General features: G+C 44.9%; 1 long non-coding RNA gene across 1 annotated transcript in view; it reads right to left on the bottom strand.

Moving 5' to 3' along the window:
* The window catches only part of LOC308594938, a 66,929-nt gene extending 50,865 nt beyond the window's left edge, over nucleotides 1-16,064 (bottom strand). The window contains exon 1 of the long non-coding RNA XR_014011691.1: nucleotides 15,969-16,064. This is a non-coding gene — a long non-coding RNA (uncharacterized lncRNA). The remainder of the gene's footprint in view (nucleotides 1-15,968) is intronic.
* Between the last annotated feature and the right edge of the window lie 2,959 nt (nucleotides 16,065-19,023).

The raw sequence follows: 19,023 nt of genomic DNA, 5'->3' as shown, positions 1-19,023 counted from the left end.
ATGCATGGATTCATAAATGATGTGGACACGTATAGATTACACTGTGCACAAAGGACTCTTTGTAAACATTTGGTACTCACACATCGGATCCCCAAAGAAAAAACAAACTAAACATCTGAAATAAGTGCAAATAAAAAAATTCCTTCCAGTAGCACCTTAAAGACCAACTAAGTTAGTTCTTGGTATGAGCTTTCGTGTGCATGCACACTTCTTCAGATACACTGAAACAGAAGTTGCCAGATCCTTCTATATAGTGAGAAGGTGGGGAGGGGTGTTACTCAGAAGGGTGGTGGGAATGGGAGATAGGCAGATAGCTGAGAGAGCCTCTTGACGACTCTTAACGACTGTAATAGGTCTTACAGGAAAAGGCAAGGGGTGGGAAGGTGAGAAATGGTTTAGTTATGTATAGTGAGATAAGAATCCAATGTCTTTGTTCAGCCCAGGTCTTTTCATGGTTTTAAGTTTGGTAATGAGTTGTAATTCAGCAGCTTCTCTTTCCAGTCTATTTCTGAAATTCCTTTGTAGTAAAACAGCTACTTTGAGATCTTGTATAGAATGTCCTGGGAGATTGAAGTGTTCTCCTACTGGTTTCTCTGTTCTGTGATTCTTGATGTCAGATTTATGTCCGTTTATTCTTTGGCGTAAGGTTTGGCCTGTTTGTCCAATATAGAGAGCTGAAGGACACTGTTGGCATTTGATGGCATACACAATGTTAGACGATGAGCAATTAAATAGTCCCGAGATGGTATGTGTGATGTTGTTGGGGCCAGTAATGGTGTTGTCCGGGTGTATGTGGCAGCAAAGTTGGCATCTGGGTTTATTGCAGGCTCTGGTGCCAGTGTCTGTGTTAAGTCTGGTTGTAGTATTATTGTGGGTTAGGAGTTGTTTAAGATTGGGTGGCTGTCTGTAGGCAATGAAAGGTCTTCCTCCCAGAGCTTGAGAAAGAGAACTGTCATTGTCCAGGAGAGGTTGTAGATCTCTGATGATGCGTTCAACTTGGTATGTTGCTTCAGCTTAAAATTAAATCTTACTGGCGGCTTTGAGCGAGCTGTTTCTTACCCATATTTTAAAAGGTATGTGTTTCTACCATGCACAATTAACTTCTACCTCTCCTAAATAGTAATGGTCACATTTCAGTAGACATTTCATTGGGCCCAATTTACAATTTGTGTTCTTGATGCTGAATTTGACAGTTCTGTCATTGATTTTAAAGGAAACAAATTAAGAAGCAATGCTAATATTTGATGCTATCAGCTCTTCAATTATTTCTAACCACCAAATAAAAAGACTAAAGCCCAAAAACATACAGAAGGCACCAGGCTGGAGATGGATGAACTAGAGCATATCAAAAGTAAGAGTTTTACTTTACTGTCAGATAAACTACACAATTGCCTGTGGATAATATCAGAGAATGTATACTTGTTAGAGAAGTAATATAATGAAAGAATGGTAGGAGCTGAGATATATACCAATATTAAAGCAATAACTCTGTTATATTAAAACAGCTAACAGAAAGCAAACAACTTTCCAAGTCGGCGCTCTGTGCCTTCGAGTCCATGGGCTTGGCGGCATTTCCTCTCCTTTGGACAGCTGGAATACTAACAGCGGCACCATTTCTAAGAAATGTGACTTGAGCTAATGTAATATGAAGCACCAGTGACAAAATGGAGAAGTTTCATTCTGCAACTGAAAGAACCTTCATAAAGTGTTATTTACTCTGGAGAGTGCTAACACTTTTACTGAGTACTGAGTTGATAGCATGTCCGTTCACAGGCACCCCCCAACTCAACAACCAGATTTTAGGCAGAGAATGAGCTAAGAGTTCTCTATGTGCTTAATTAAGATTTAACTCCTTAACAGATTTGTCCACAAGAAAAGTATGTCAAAGGGTCTCCTGTAAAGTGTTGAATACAGAGTAAAGAACATGATCTAACTGCATTCCCCCCCCCCGTTTTTTTCCAGTGCATCTTAAAACTCATTCACCTCTCCCTGGCATGTCCCATTTGGGCTGGGATAGACCCCTGTCTGAAACCCTGGAGCAGGCTTCCTCAACCTCAGCCCGCCAGATGTTTTGAGACTACAGTTCCCATCATCCCTGACCACTGGTCCTGCTAGCTAGGGGTCATGGGAGTTGTAGGCCAAAAACATCTGGAGGGCCGAGGTTGAGGAAGCTTGCCCTGGAGAGTCACTGTTAGTCAATTTAGAAAGCCCTGAGCAAGATGGGCTAATGCAGTGTTTCCCAACCGGTGTTCCGCGGCACACAAGTGTGCCGTGAGACGTTGGCTGGTGTGCCGTGGGAGGGAGGCGGGCGAGTCGGGCGGTGAGAGGCGGTGGCGGCGAGGATCCGCGTCGAGCCGGGGGCGGCTCCGCGGTGGTGGTGCCGAGGTTTCTCTCTCCATTCTCCCCTCACACACACACAGGATCAGCTGACAGGACCCAGCCAATGGGGCGGCGGCGGGGCAGCGCGTGCAAAAGGGAGGAGCGCGAGACAGCGGACGAGGAGGAGGCCGGCATGTCCGGGCAGCAGCAGCAACAACAGCAGCAGCAACTCCTGGCGACGGCTCCTCAAGCCCCGGGCAACCCTACTCCCTCACCGGCCTCGGCCGCCCTCCTGCTCCACCCGCCGCCGGCCACCTCGGCCCCGCCGCCGCCCCCTCCTCCGCCCGCTATCGCCGCCACCACCACAACAGCCGCCGCCGCCTCAGCTGCCGCCGTCCCTCAGTCCCTCGCTTTGCTGCCTCCTCCCCCCCCACCCCCAAAGCTTGGAGGTTCCCCGGCAAGGGGGAGGGGAAAAAATTGAAAACTTTCACTTTCGTGCGTCCCTCCCGGCGTGACGCTGCGCGCTGACGTCACGGGGCTGTAATGGTGGTGTGCCGCGAGGTTTTTTTCATCAAACAAGTGTGCCTTTGCCCAAAAAAGGTTGGGAAACACTGGGCTAATGGGCCGATGTTGTATAAAGCATCTTCCCACCTCTTCCTTGTGCCTTCCCCCCTCTCTCTCACCACTTTTCTCTCTCTAGATTAAGTATCTTGGATCCTTCTGGCATCCTTTATCCCACTGCTCCTAGCTGTGTTGCTTGGCTCACTGATTTGAGCCATCCGGTGTGTCTTATTGAACCATTTCTCAAAGCGATTTTGATATTTGCCATCCTTTTCTAACCAGAGATCCTTCTGGTGCATATAAGCAGCTGTGTAACAGGCAGAAATGAAACTGTTCCAAGAAAAAGGATGGCAGGAGCAAGTTTTATACTGATTTTTTAATTAGACTTTCTTATTATTAATGCATTTTCCTTTTGGGGTTTGCACTTGTGCTTAACAGAAATAGGGAATATTGTGAGCATGTGCAGTTTTTGATTCATTGACTTGTGCCCTACAGGAGTACAAACTAGGCTTGTTTTCTCCACCTACTGGGCTATTATGATTATTGCAATTGTAATTTAAAAGACACTGAAATGTATTTACCTAAAGACTTTTTATTATCTCTCCTACTTTACATCTCTTCGGTAGCATACCAGAGGGTATATGCGCCACAGGCTAAGCAACCGTGGGAAGGAGTATAATATATAATGCATTGCCTTGATAACCTAGTTATTAAAAGGAGCTGTGCACACCAGCACTTTTGTGGCATTTTATTTCATTTTAGTTTTGTCTCTCCCTGACCTGTCTGTTGCACACATGGGCTTCTTCCTCCTGGAATTATTGCCCAAGGTGGTTTTTCCCTGCTAGAGGAAAGCAGGCTGCATTACACAGTAAACAGATGTAGAAAGCAGAAGCTGACAGGTGCGGAGAATATTTCATTGTCAGGCAAATTCTGGGACTTTGTTTGCCCATAAAATATTCCCTGCACCTGTTTTGCTTCTGCACTGCTTTAATCTCCGCCCTACACTAACTTCCAATGTACAGTTTTGCTGCACACTTGAGTAAATTTCATGCAGTGGCCTAAGGGGATGAGGAGGAAGGGGTGGGCAACCTTCAGACAAAGTCCTACGGTGGTCAGATTCTGGAAGCAATATGGAGTCTTTCTGTAAGAAACAAGGAATTCTGCTGCAGAAATTAGGAAGCTGCCTCTAGTGAATGATCAATGGATACAGAGCAGACTGTGCAACTCACCTGGTGGGTTTTCCAAGTGTTGAGCCAACAAATACACAAGGGCAAATAATAAACCTTTAGATGAATGACAGAATTGGTCATTAGGGATCCTCAAGGTCTGATGAGTGTGGGAAGATATAGAATCATAGAATCATAGAGTTGGAAGAGACCACAAGGGCCATCGAGTCCAACCCCCTGCCAAGCAGGAATATATTAGGATGTTCTGCCCCAAAAGTTCTTGGATACCGATGGTTTATACTGCCCAGTAGGATATGTAGAACAACGTTCTCTTGGAGCTATCTAGCATAGATAGGTTTTTCCATGATGCACTGTTGTGCAGGGGCAACAGGCCATGAGGCAGCTAGGATGCTGGTTTGAGTGCAACTGAAGGAAGACTCATAACAAATCCAAGCAAATGTGGCTCAGAACTTATCCTATCCTGTGGTGATGAGGCTGCAGTGAGCCATATCTCGGCCACATACATATCTCAGTCAGGCACCATTTTCAGTCCGGGGGCCACATTCTATTCTGGGCAACCTTCCAAGGGCCACATTACAGTGGGCAGGGCAGAGCAACAAGTGTGAATGTTGCCTTTGAGCAGTAGGCTAGTCTCTACACACACCTCTCTACCCTCCATCCAGGAGAGCAAGAAGCATCACCAAAGTTCAAGGACATATTTCAGGCACGCAAAGCCACTCATGGTGGGTGCAATACAGAGCCAATGGAGGGTGTGGCCTAGTGGGGAGGGAGACTGGGGGGGGGGTCTGACATGGGGAGAGTCCCATGTGCTAGACAGAGAAGCCTGGAGGGTCAGATCTGGCCCCTGAGCCTCAGCTTCCCTATCTCCATGCTTACCATGTTTGAAACCACAGCAGGGAGAGGGCTATTGCATTCAGGTCCTACTTGTGGACTTGTTGGACACTTTGAGGAGAAGATGCTGGACCAGATGAGCCACTGGCCTAATCCAGCAAGCTCTTCTTCTCTTCTTAGTACCCAGAGTCAGTTATCTGCTATTACAGGCATAGATATGGATTGGTGCTTGGATCAGGTGCCTTTCAGCCGAATATTGAACAACGTACTGCTCAGATTCCTTCCTGCTTGATGATTCTGATACAAACAGGCATGAATGTATAGCATTCCCTTTAGCATTGCAGTAATTTTATTTGTTTTAGGGCTTTTAGTTTCAGGATGTCAGTGCACTACATGCATTGGCTTAGTGACCCATGGTCACCCATCCAAAGACAGGCACTTCTCTTACACTCTGGAAGTGTTGGGCTTATACTTCTTTCATCCTACTCAGAGATTATCATTATGCAGGGGAAATGTGTTATATGTGAAGAATCCCTTAGATATGCTTCACTGCAACGGACTTAAATGATTTCAACATTTCTCAGACTCCAGCTGCTAGTGATCAGAGCTAAGCCTCCATCTTTTCTAACCACCCTGGTGGAAAGAGACACAGCCACAAGCTCCATTGGATTTTGATATTTCTCTGACAAAATATAGCACACCAGTGAAGCCACACAAAATGCAAACATCCCCCTTGTGATTTTTATTCAACATATACTTGCAACATCTATTATAAAAATGATTCCATTTTACTCTGCAAATACCTGTTTCATGTCTAAATATTGACACTGCTGACCCAGAAATATAGACCACGGTAGTGCATAGGTTCCATTCTGTGACCCTTTAGAGCAGGAGTGGGGAACCTGTGGCTCTCCAAATGTTTCTAGACTCCCTCTCCTATCAGCCTCAGCCAGAATGATTCAGTGGTGAGAGATGATGAGAGTCACAATCACTGCTTTGGTTTCTCATCCCTGCTTTAGAGCAAATTCATTTTCCTTTTTTCCTTTGATCACTTACAAAGTCCCACCTAGAGAGTCACTATACTATATACTGCCCATAGTATATATGAGTCAAATAAAGTTGCTGTAAAGCAGGGGTGCTCAAACTTTTTTCAAAGAGGGCCAGATTTGATGAAGTGAACATGTGTGAGGGTCAATCAAAGTTGTTGAGCTTCTTTTTTTAAGGGTTGATGTTGCTGAGCTTTTGGGGGGTGGGTTTACACCAGGACTTCTACTGACAGGGGGGTGAGATTAAATCGGCGGTGGGCCAAATTAGGCCCCCAGGACAGCCAAATAAGGCCCCCAGGACATGCCTGCTCTAAAGCATCATGAACTGAAGCCCAAGCCCCTATCATCGGCACCATCAGCCAGTGGAAGAAGCTACCCGTTGTTAATATTGGAGACAATTAACACACAGTAACCTCTGGCATGACGCGGGTGGCACTGTGGGATAAACCACAGAGCCTAGGACTTGCCGATCAGAAGGTTGGCGGTTCAAATCCCCGCGATGGAGTGAGCTCCCGTTGTTTGGTCCCTGCTCCTGCCAACCTAGCAGTTTGAAAGCACATCAAAGTGCAAGTAGATAAATAGGTACCGCTGCAGCGGGAAGGTAAACAGTGTTTCCGTGCTCTGCTCTGGTTCGCCAGAAGCGGCTTAGTCATGCTGGCCACATGACCCGGAAGCTGTACACTGGCTCCCTCGGCCAATAAAGCGATATGAGCGGGGCAACCCCAGAGTCATCCGCGACTAGACCTAATGGTCAGGGGTCCTTTTACCTAACCTCTGGCACAGCTGGCATGGGAGGAGCACTGTGCTTACATAGCACCAAGCAGAAGTCCTCCCCATAGCTGTCTCTTACCAGGCTCTACCTATGTAGTCAATGGAAGCTGGTCCACTAGGGCAAATGATATGCTGCCCCACAAAACTCAGTCTGCCCTCAGCCAGTCCCCACCTGCTTTCTTACATCCAGTCCAGGGGGCAGTACTGACTGCTTCCTCCTTGTAGAACCTAGCAGAGAGGAGGAGGGGGACAAAATTAAAAGCTATTGGCTCTGCCTGTTGTTGGCTCTGGCTCCATCTACTTACTGCTGGTCTACCTACCTTCTACTGTACTAATCCCAATGGGCACCAACCACCATGATATGAAGACCTATTTTTGTTTTTAATTTTTGGTTAAATTTTAAACTATGAGAGAGATGGAGTAAGAGCGTAATGCCCACATACCATTTTAGTCTCACAGAGCTTTACATAGAAATAATATAACTTGATGATGGAAAAATCAGCAGTCCCCCCCCCCAAAAAAAAGTTCAACAATTAGTGTGTCTTGCTTAGTGTGACTGACGCCATTCATATCATACTGTGTAAATGAAGCATGTTGTGTTTCATTATGAAAAGCAGACAATATTGAGACAAGAATGATCTATGCTTTGTGTACAATTCAGTCATGCTAAATAACCATATCTGTTTCTTAGGAACTGTTCTTGATGCATTTAGTATGGAAAATATTGATTCCTTCTCCACATGGTTTCATGAAAAAATTGTGGCAATTAAGGTTATTAGAGCCGAAATCAGCTTATTTAAATACATACACAGGAGGATTTTGAATGTTAAGTGTTCTTATGCATGTGTGTTTTAGGTGCATAGTAAACATAGAAAAGGGATGCGGGTGGCGCTGTGGGTTAAACCACAGAGGCTAGGACTTGCCGATCAAAATGTCTGTGGTTTGAATCCCTACGATGGGGTGAGCTCCCGTTGTTCGGTCCCTGCTCCTGCCAACCTAGCAGTTCGAAAGCACGTGCAAGTAGATAAATAGGTACCGCTCCAGCGGGAAGGTAAACGGCATTTCCGTGCGCTGCTCTGGTTCGCCAGAAGGGGCTTAGTCATGCTGGCCACATGACCCAGAAGCTGCACGTCGGCTCCCTTGGCCAATAAAGCGAGATGAGCGCCGCAACCCCAGAATTGTCCGTGACTGGACCTAATGGTCAGGGGTCCCTTTACCCCTTTACCTTTAAACATAGAAAGCTTCCTTATCCAGAGACAGATCATTGGTCCATCTTGCTTAGTATTGTTGGCACTAACCAGCAGCAGCTCTCCAGGTTTTCAGACCAAAGTCTTCCCTGCCCTTACTTATAAATCCATTGGCGATTGAACCTGAGACTTTCCACATGCAAAGTATACACTCAGCCACTGAGCAGTGGCCCTTCCATAGTTCTAACGCACCACCACATCCTTTCAGCAAAATAAGGTACCAGGGTGCGTTACAGCATTAAAACACAATATTCAAAACAATTTACAACCATAAAAATAAGGAGGGTTCTATAAAATATACACAGTAAGTGTCAACAGGCAGGGTAAAGAGGTGCTCCTAGAGACCTAGACAGCAGCAAGTGGCTTGGTGGGTGAGGTAGAGGCAGCAGCAGACATTGATCTGCTATCTCTCCTGTTCTGCACCTAAAGAAAAGGGGCTAATGAGTAGACCAGTCCTGAGCCTCCATTTGAAATCTGGATTGCAGGTCCCGTGAGGGAAAACCTGTTATGGGATCATTTTAATCTGATGCAGTTTTTAGTTGGGTGTTGTTGTTTTTTAAAAAAAGTTTATCATTTGTTAGTGTTATCAGCATTGAACCATTGCAATGAGGCACACAGGAAGAAAGTAGCATCCCAAGGCTCAGGTTTGGTGTGGTTCTGTAATGCTGCTGACTGCAGCATGAGCATTTTCATTTTCTAATGGTACTATAGGCATTTTCACCTAGGAAATAATAGCTTCCCTCTTTCAGCAATATGGTTTTTCAGAAAGGTAAACGCAGCCTTGCGAAAGTACAATATAAGCCAGGGGAGTTGTTCACAGGCTGTCTGAAAAGCATCAACACATTATCTAGAGAAACTCCGCGTCCTCCTAGTGTCTAAAATGGAAACATCTTTATGCTCTACTGACTTCTTTAATGCCATGGCTCCTGGAGAGTAGATCCATCAAGATGGCTTACAGAGAGAGGCTGGAGAGCGGTGTGTGTGTGTGTGTGTGTGTGTGTGTGTGGGGGGGGGCAAAATCAGGCGATTGCTAATATGTTACCAGAATTGCTGGGTGTGGATTTTTTTATTTCATTGCTCCTTCAACACTTCCACATTACAGCAGCAGAACCCATATTTATGTCTGCCCTTGCTGCCAAATGTAAGAAGGAAGTACTACACAATGCATTTTGGATTTCTGCTCTACTTTTGATATTTATCAGCAGTTCTGAAAAAATAAGAAGGTATGTGTTTGTTTGTTTGCTTGCTTGCTTGCTTGCTTGCTTGCTTGCTTGTTTGTTTAAAATACTGCCCTTCGTCAAGATTGATTTTCAGGGGAATTTATGAGATCCAAAACAAGACATATACCCCAAACCACAAATAAACAATGGCACCAGCCAATCAAAGAGCGGACAATAAGCGCAATAGTATTTTACAAGCCTGAGCAAATAGCAATGGATCTTGTGTTTTGCCCAGTGCTTAAAAGAAAGCAACATTAGAACTGATTGCTTTCCCATGTTACTATTTTTATTCAGTCATAGTCAGCAGGGGAGGTGGAGCCTACCTGACTTCCCATTACTAGCACTGCTCTAGCTTAGTGGGAGGCGGGAGAGCAAGGTGGCACTGAGGTCAGCACAGTGCAAATGCACCAGCAGAGCCAATCTGGTGCTTCCAATGGTGCATTTTCACCATGGCATCCTCACCACCACTTTGCCCTGTCCCTCTTGGTAAGCCGCAGTGACACTGGTGACAAGAGACCAAGTAAGTACTGCTTCCCACTACAGTTAGTATCCCCCACCCCCCGCAACTGCCCGTTGTCTGAAGGGAGTCCCACCTCTTGTCGATGGGACCGCAAATAGGGCCTTCCTTGTAGTTCTCAGAACTCAGGTCAGCAGATACCTGGGAGGTACTTCCTCAAGTACTTGGGTCCCAAGTCATTTAGGGCTTTATACACTGAAGAACAGGGACGCGGGTGGCGCTGTGGGCTAAAGCCTCAGCGCCTAGGGCTTGCCGATCGAAAGGTCGGCGGTTCGAATCCCCGCGGCGGGGTGCGCTCCCGCTGCTCGGTCCCAGCGCCTGCCAACCTAGCAGTTCGAAAGCACCCCCGGGGGCAAGTAGATAAATAGGTACCGCTTACCAGCGGGAAGGTAAACGGCGTTCCGTGTGCTGCGCTGGCTCGCCAGATGCAGCTTTGTCACGCTGGCCACGTGACCCGGAAGTGTCTCCGGACAGCGCTGGCCCCCGGCCAATAGATGTGAGATGGGCGCACAAACCCCAGAGTCTGTCAAGACTGGCCCGTTCGGGCAGGGGTACCTTTACCTTTACCTTTACACTGAAGAACACACTGAATTAGGCCAAGTAGCAAATAGGCAGCCAATGCAGCTCTTTAAGAAGTGGTAAAATGTGATCCCATTATTTCTTTCTTCCATTTCTTATTTCATCTCATTTCTAAATTGCCCTTCCTTCCAGGGGATCCCAGAACAACGTACATTCAAAAGTTAAAAAGGCATCACACAAATAAAAATAACAATAAACAAATAGAACTGTAAAATATCCATAAAAAGCAATGCCATTAAAACTGACAAATACAGCAGTGAGATATTGAAATAAGCTCACTTTGTAAAAACCCAAGAGAACAAAAATGTCAAATTATGTCTGAACATGGGGAGTGGACAGATGGATCTCCAAGGGCAGGGCATTCAGACATTGGGGTGCTACAACAGAGAAGAAACTACTTTGCATCCCCATACCATGAATCCTCATGGGAACCTTGAGCCGATTCCTACCCACCCAGTGATCTTAAGGTTTGAATACTGGAGGAGGTTCACTTATAGATAATTGGGCCCCAATTCATTTAGGCCTCATAGTCGATTCTCAGCACCTTGAATTGGACCTAGTAGTGCATGGGCAGCCAATACAGTGCTTTTACAATCAGTATTTTTTATTCCCACCTCGCTGTCCCAATAAATATCTAGGTGGCTAAGTTCTGCACTAGCTGCAGTCTTGCCTCAAGTGCATTACAGCTTTCCAAACATGAGGTCACCGGAGCATGGATAGCTGATGATAGACAAAATTGGCCCAGGAACAGCTGCAGCTGATGGGCCATCTGTAGCTGGGAATGGGCACTTCTTGCTGGGCCTCCAATGACAGCATCATTTAATGGAGTAACCTCAAGTTACACACCTGCTCCTTCAGAAGGAGTGCTACCACAATCGGAATAGGCTGCCTCCCTAATTCCCAGGCATGATAACTGCCTGTTCACAGTGACTCCATCTTATTATGATTTGGTCATTGTTTTATTAGCCTTCATGCAACCTGTTGCCATCTCCAGGCACCAGTCTAGCACATATACAGCATCTCCTGATCCAGATGGAATGGCGAGATAGAACTGGGTGTCATCAGCATGCTAGTGACAGCACTACATTACAAATCCTCAGATGACTCTTCCTAGTGGTTTCATAGAGGTATTAAATAGCATGGGAAACAGGATAGAACCTAGTGAGACCAGAGCACAAATGCCATGGGGCCAAACAGAAGTCTCCCAGTGCTATTCTCTGGTACTGAACCTATAGATAGGAGTGGAGTCACAACAACACAGTTTCCGCCAACCAACAGATACAATGGTCTATGACAGGCTTCCTCAACCTCGGACCTCTAAATGTTTTTGGCCTACAACTCCCATGATCCCTAAGCTAGCAGGACCGGTGGTCAAGGATGCTGGGAAATGTAGTCTCAAAACATCTGGAGGGCCGAGGTTGAGGAAGCCTGGTCTATGACTTCAAAACAGCCAAGAGTTCACAAAGAATCAATAGGGTAAGACTCATTCTCTGTTTCTCACAATAAAGGTAGCCCGTCAGAGTGATCAATGCTGTTTCTATGCTGAAAATAGGCCTGAAGCCAGACTGAAACAGGTCTAGATAGTCCACTTCACCAAACTGCATCCGCAGTTGCTCTGCCACTACCCTTTCCATCACTGCTCAAAAGTCTGATGGTTGCATTAGGCACAAGCTGCAGCTTTCACTGGAATATTCTAAGCAGGAGATTATCATAATGTGGAGTACTGTGGCCAGATTATCTCTGTCCAGGAATGTCCATCATTGGTGAACCATCTGTAGCTGGCTTCATGTGACAGTACTGGAGCCAGGATCACTCCCAGGCTGTGATATTTAATTGAAATTGTGTTCTCAAGCCTCAAAGTTGTGCAACTTCTCATGTACATTTTTAGTTTATTGCTGCAATGCAGCTTTTCACTTGCATGGTTATTTGGAGGTATGTTGCTTTAAAAAAACAACAACCCATCATTCTGGGGAGAACAACAGAGGGAAGTAGTAGGGATTCCAAACTGCACATGTGAAGGTACCCTTATTCATAGGGAGTATTTGCTATGCTGCTGCTCCTTCAGCAGAAGAAAATGTGGAGTGTGGATACTGAAAGTTTAATGTGAGCTTGTTTGCCAAAGGATCTTGTAAAATAATTAATCTGGGAATAGAGCAGTGTTTGAGCATGTGCCAAATCAAGCAATCATCCAGCACACTAAGCAAGATAGTGTCTCGTATCCAAAAAAACAAGGATGAGTGGAGTTCAGCTCACGCAACAGGGCTTTGCTGCACTCTTCTTCCTGCTTCATTCCCTTACGTATGCTAAAACCCTCCTGAGAGTCAGGGACTCTCTGGAACTGTGTGCAATGTGGTGCAGAGTCTATAGCTGAAGGGGAAGCAGCAGTAGTTAGAGAACCCCTTTGGCATGAGTGCAAGCATCTTCTGCTTCTGCTACAGGAATTTTGGAGCTAAGCCATGGACAACTGCATTAGGAAAATAATTGAAACCATCCATCTTTTCACCACACAACAAGAGCAAGGCAGGAAAGGGAAGTGAATGATCATGCAAAAGCACATTAATATAATCTACATCAGCAGAATGCAAAACAGAGGTCTAGCAGATTTACATAGTGTTATGGGTTTGGCATCAGATTAATGTGAACAGGCCTATCACTATGGGTTTGCATTAAGACAATAATATCTGGCCAGAGTCTTTGGGGTGGGCAAAGGAATACTGACACCCTGGAATATTCAGGTGATGTTTCTTAATGGGTGCCATGTCCAGGCCTGGATTTACTTTACTTTTGTTAGGAGATTGCTGGTGCCTTCTCAATAGATTGTAAATAGCTAGAAGGTCTTGGACTGCTGAATGGAAGAATGCATACCTTTCTTCCACAAATACAGTTAAGAGTAATGTAAGCCAGGTCTCTGTGTACAGAAACAAAGAGAGGGCTGGGTCAAAAGGTATTTGGGGATGCAGGAGTGCCTCTTTCTGGTTATATGTGGTACAATTTGCTGTTTGTAAAATGTTAAACTCTGCTTCCACTCATGCTCAGCTTGCATATTCATAAATAAAACTCAAAAAGTCTCTAGCCATTTCTCCCTCCAGAGGTCATCAAACACTGGTTAAATGCTGCACTCCTGAAGGGTAAGTTAAACACAAGGCATAATGCTTAGCAAATCCTACTAGAGTAAGAAGCACAGAATTGGTCTCCCCAGGGTGAAATGCCCTGTAGTTCAGAAGGAAGCTACTCTCCTAACCATGCCACAAATGATGGAGGATGGAGACAGAGCTACAGCTGAGATGACCAAGGCTCGGCTTTGGCAGGGGCAGACTTTGGTTATCTTAGTCCAGTGATTCCATCAACCAATGCATAGCTTAATAACGTGGCACCCTGAGCAAGGGCAAATTTTGTTGCCCCAAAACGGATCTTCGCAATCATGGATCTTCTCAATTTTGCACCTCCTTGGCTTGGCACCCTGTGAGAGTGGGGACTGCCCATACCTCCCTAAATCCGGTGCTGGCTTTGGGTAGCAGTAAGAAGGCAGGAACTGGGGATCAGGGCCAGAGAGAAATCATGGTCAGATGGCAAAGCAGGAGGTAGGATCTGAGAACAAACGAGAGCTCAGGTTGACCTTGTTGCTCAAGCAAAGCACCACTGAGACAGGAGCCCTCTTACACTTCTTCCTGCACATGAAGAGCCAATGCTCAGCCTGGGTAGTTAAAACTAATCTGGACTTGGAAGATTTTTCCCTATGAGGCTGCAGTTATGTAATTCACCATATGAGGCCACGGTCAGCAATTCCTGGCAGAGAGAAGCTAAAGTTATTTGCAATAACTGGAGAAAAACAGAGCATGATGCCCCTTTCCTCCTCTATTTTTGACTGCTACATAACTGAAACACCTGTATATATTTCCTCCGCACTTCCAGGTGCATTATTCAGCTTCGTTTCAGATCGGTGCCAGCAACTAAATTTTTGAAACAAAGCTTTAATGATCAGCCATAGAAGGACTTTCTGCTTTTCTAACAAGTATCTCTGCATGAACAGAGGCAGCATTGCGGCCCTTAGGCTGCCTTGTAAAGGGATCTGGAAGACTGTGAATTCTGAAGTGGACCCATAACCAGATACAGGTTATGATCCACCTGGATCAAACCAGGTTTGTCCGCTTTGGAATCTAGGTTTGGCAGATTCCATCTCCCATCCCTAGGCTCCATTTAAATTTAAAACATGCATTCATAACCCAGATGATGGAGGCCCAAACTGTGAAAGACAGCAGCAAGCAGAGTTAAGATACTAATAAAATAATATGGAATAAATCACTACATAAGTGAATCACACAGTATAAATGAATTTGCAACAGCTTCGGAGACAGAATTTTCTGTGTTTGATAGCAACTGAGATGCACTGAAAGAAGCGGGTACTTTGGTTCATGTTTATTTCATTTACAATAAACCATAAACCTACCTATTCAAAGCAAAATAAATGTTGCGACCTCCATTTAAAAACCCAGTCAGAAGGTTTTTGCGGTATAGCAATTCATTCTTGGTTGCAACTTAATTTTCGGCAATATCTATAAATATGCTATAGTATTATTTTCTAATTAATGCATCCCTTCCCTGCCAGGTTTATTCCAAATGTTCACTGTATTGATGTAGATTTCTTATCCCTTACCTACTTTGTAGTTAACTGTGACCTAAATGTTGGCAATATAGTAAGGAATTACTGATTATTTGATTTAGTAATGTGGGAGTTCCAAAGCCTTTCAGTTCTTGTAAAGTGTGACATGAGTTGCATTGCAATTGAGAGTAGTTTATTATGCTGAATCTTATAGTTTTCTTTCTCTGAGCCAACATTCCATCTTTAATGTTCCCCCTGCACAATAGAACTCTCATTTAGGGGCTCCTAGCACTCAGTGTTTAAAGTGCATGGGCAGGTGTCCTCTGTATCACATAAATTACTCCTGTGGCACTCCTGTTACATTTCTGATTTGTCATTGTTCATGCTGTGGCTTTGCAGCAAGCCCAGAATTGTTATCATATTTTGTAGCAGTGACTGATTGATATAAAGTGCTTGTTAGGCACTAGATACAAAATGGATACCAAAATCTAACAGAAAAGGCATGAAAATGACACAGTAATAGAAGTGATGGCACTCTGAACCAGAACTCATGGTTAAGCTCTCTCCACACAAACCATGAGCTGCAGCCAAGAGCAAACCTTGCTAATGGGTAAGGGTGGAAGAGAAAATTGATTCAGGTTATTTAAAGTCAAATCCATCAAATGCACACTTTCTCCAACAATATAGGAACCAAAACACAGCAAACCTTTGAAATTCTCACTTATCTGAATTTTGTAATGAAGCTCTCCAACCAGTTTACAAAATGCATATATTAGGGGAAAGTGTATGTTAAAATGAATATATTAGTGAAAATAACATACATGTCGTTATGGTTACTGTATATTAATAAATAACAGCCCAGTGATGACGAGGAAACCAGTAGCGGTTTTATAGGGATCACAGAAAATTGGGGGGGGGGGGGAGAGAAACTGCAATATCACCATTTTTTCTCAGTAGAAAGAAAGCATTTATTTCAAGGGATCTTCCAAGTAAAACATATTAAAGCCAGCCAAAAAATGAGTTATTACATAAAGACAACACAAGTGAGTGAAATTATGTGGACATGAGAAAAGTGCTGAAACGAACTTACCTCAGTATCTTCCTCCATTCAGCATCAGGCTAGCTGCAAAAAGGAAAATCTCTGTTTCCTCCTCTGGGAGGCTCCACTCCTGAACAGGTTTACTCTGTTAAAAAGAGGATGAAAGCTGGGGCTCCTTGTTGGCTCAGGGTTCAATACATGTGTTTGCCTCCCCCAGTCAGCCCTTGTGCCAGGTAGGAGGCTATAATAATAATATTTTCAGCAGCTCTTAGGGGCAAGATGTCAGTTTATTTTAGACATTTGGGAAAGCAGCGGCTCTGTCACCCACTGGGGTTACCTTATTCCAGGCACCCCAAAACTTGGCCATCCAGATGTTTTGGGACTACAATTCCCATCATCCCTTACCACTGGTCCTGTTAGCTAGGGATGATGGGAGTTGTAGTCCCAAAACATCTCAAGGGCCAAGTTTAGGGATGCCTGCCTTATTCTTTTCTCTCTCTCTCTCGCTATATATATATATATATATACACACATAAAAGGCTTATGGCAGGCTTCCTCAACCTCGGCCCTCCAGATCTTGTGAGACTACAATTCGCATTATCCCTGACCACTGGTCCTGCTAGCTAGGAATCATGGGAGTTGTAGGCCAAAAACATCTGGAGGGCTGAAGTTGTGGAAGCCTGGCTTATGGGTTATGGGAAAGGAAATTAAAGAAAGCTTTCATAAAGACAATTCTGCCACAGCAGCCTTGTTACTGTTGGCAATATGAAAGAAAAGAAAAATACCATGAAAGTAATATCTCCAGAATTGTACTGTTATGGCTAATTGAGCTGACAAGGCCCCCGAGTTTGTTTCAGTTGCTACACGTCCCTACAGAGAGTCAACCTGTTTGCCAGCTGCTCTAGTTGAAGAGATGTTTATCCATTGCTTGAGGTGAATTCTTTTACATTCGGAGGAGTTTATCTGATGGCTCTCAAGGACAGTTATAAATAAGTTATGAAGTAGATAAAAATAATAATGAACTCTTCTGCTTTTTCTAATAACTTGCCCAAATGGTTAGTCATTAGAAAATAGCTTCATGGGGCCAGAGGTCCCTTGTAGTAGGAATCATTTTGAAGGCAATACTTGTTCTCAGAAGGATGCCCTTAGATTTTTATCTTTTTGTTGGCAATGAATAAAACTTTACAAATTGCGTTGAAGAGTTATTTGTACCACAGAGTTAAAATGGCATGGTAGTCATTCCCTCTTTGCAGAATTGGGAGGGGACTAGAGATTTCCAACCAAGAATATTCACTACCACCAACCAGCTCCAAGTTACAGCTGACAGGATTTGAGGATATGGCCAATGCCCAGGGGCTCCTGCAAGTAATTTTATTCAGTTTTCATCCTGATTTAGCTGTGGGGTGTTTATATATTTTCCCAGTACTGTAATCATTTGTTCATTTCACATTTTCAATGACATTTCTCCATCAAATTCCTAACTGCAAAAGCCCTTGTTTTTTATTTATTTACTTTTTAAAGTGGATTTGTGTACCTAGTTCTCTCTTCACACATTTTATCTTCACAACAAAATTCTAAGGTAGGCTAGCTTGAGAAATTGTGATAACTGGTCCCAGGACAACCAGTGAGCTTTTGGGTTAAGTGGAAATGTAAACCTGGAAATCACTGGTCATAATCTGACACACTATTGGCTTCCAACATTTCCTTAACATGCTATTTGAACTTCAGTGAATCCTGAATAGCACCTCACAAATATTAGCTTGTTGTGAGGGTTCCTTGCCTTTGCCTGCAAGCCTATTGTTGTGGGCTGCCAATTAAGGGATTTGGCAGTGTTTATTTCTGTGTGGGAAATTACCTTCAGAGAGGGATAAAGGTAAAGGTAAAGGTACCCCTGCCCGAACGGGCCAGTCTTGACAGACTCTGGGGTTTGTGCGCCCATCTCACATCTATTGGCCGGGGGCCAGCGCTGTCCGGAGACACTTCCGGGTCACGTGGCCAGCGTGACAAAGCTGCATCTGGCGAGCCAGCGCAGCACACGGAACGCCGTTTACCTTCCCGCTGGTAAGCGGTACCTATTTATCTACTTGCCCCCGGGGGTGCTTTCGAACTGCTAGGTTGGCAGGCGCTGGGACCGAGCAGCGGGAGCGCACCCCGCCGCGGGGATTCGAACCGCCGACCTTTCGATCGGCAAGCCCTAGGCGCTGAGGCTTTAGCCCACAGCGCCACCCGCGTCCCTCAGAGAGGGATACAGAGCAGCAATTAAGGTCTTCCCAAGGCTGCCCTAAGTCAGCTGGCCTTCCAAATTACCATCTGGTAGCCAATATAATCTGCTGGCATCTGCATTTAAAGTAGAAACATGTGTTCATTGAGCTTCACAAATAGGTGTGCGATTAATTCAACAATCCTATCGTTGGGAGTCTGCAGACCTTGGAGCCTGCTGCCCCTCTTCTGAGCCCTAAGGAGACACTTCTGCTTCTAGATTCTGGTGGCTGATAGACTCAAGAGAGCCCGAAGGAGAGATGCCCCATAGCTGGAAACCTTATTACTCCAAAGAAGTCCACAGCTGCAGAAGAAGGCAGCCTGGATAGCTCAGTTGGTTAGAGCACGGTGCTGATAATGCCAAGGTTGCAGGTTTGATCCCCGTATGTGACAGCTGCATGTTCCTGCATTGCAGGGGGTTGGACTAGATCAGAGCTTTCCAAACTGTGTGTCGCAACATGTTAGTGTGTCGTGTATAGGTGTGTCACGCTCCCCATGCTCCTCCTGGAGCTGGAAACGGGTTAGTTTAACTTCTGGTCTGCTAGTGAAACTGAATTACTGTGTTGCAAAATGATGCTTGTCTAAAAAGTGCGTCACCAACATGAAAAGTTTGGAAAGCTCTAGACTAGATGATCCTCAGGGTCCCTTCCAACTCTACAATTCTATAAACTAAGACACTAGCTCTTTAAGTAGCCAGGAGACAGGAAAGGCATATGGCACTTTCTGACCTCTTGCTGTAGAGATGGGGAACCTGTGACCCTCCAGATGTTGTTGGACTCCAAATCCGATCATAGCCAGGATGGCCAATAGTTGTAGTTCAACAACATCTCAGGACTCTAGCCACATA

Source organism: Podarcis bocagei (genome assembly GCF_964188305.1).
Source record: "Podarcis bocagei genome assembly, chromosome: 9".
Lineage (NCBI taxonomy): Eukaryota > Metazoa > Chordata > Lepidosauria > Squamata > Lacertidae > Podarcis > Podarcis bocagei.
This window is presented reverse-complemented; position numbering and strand designations above follow the sequence as displayed.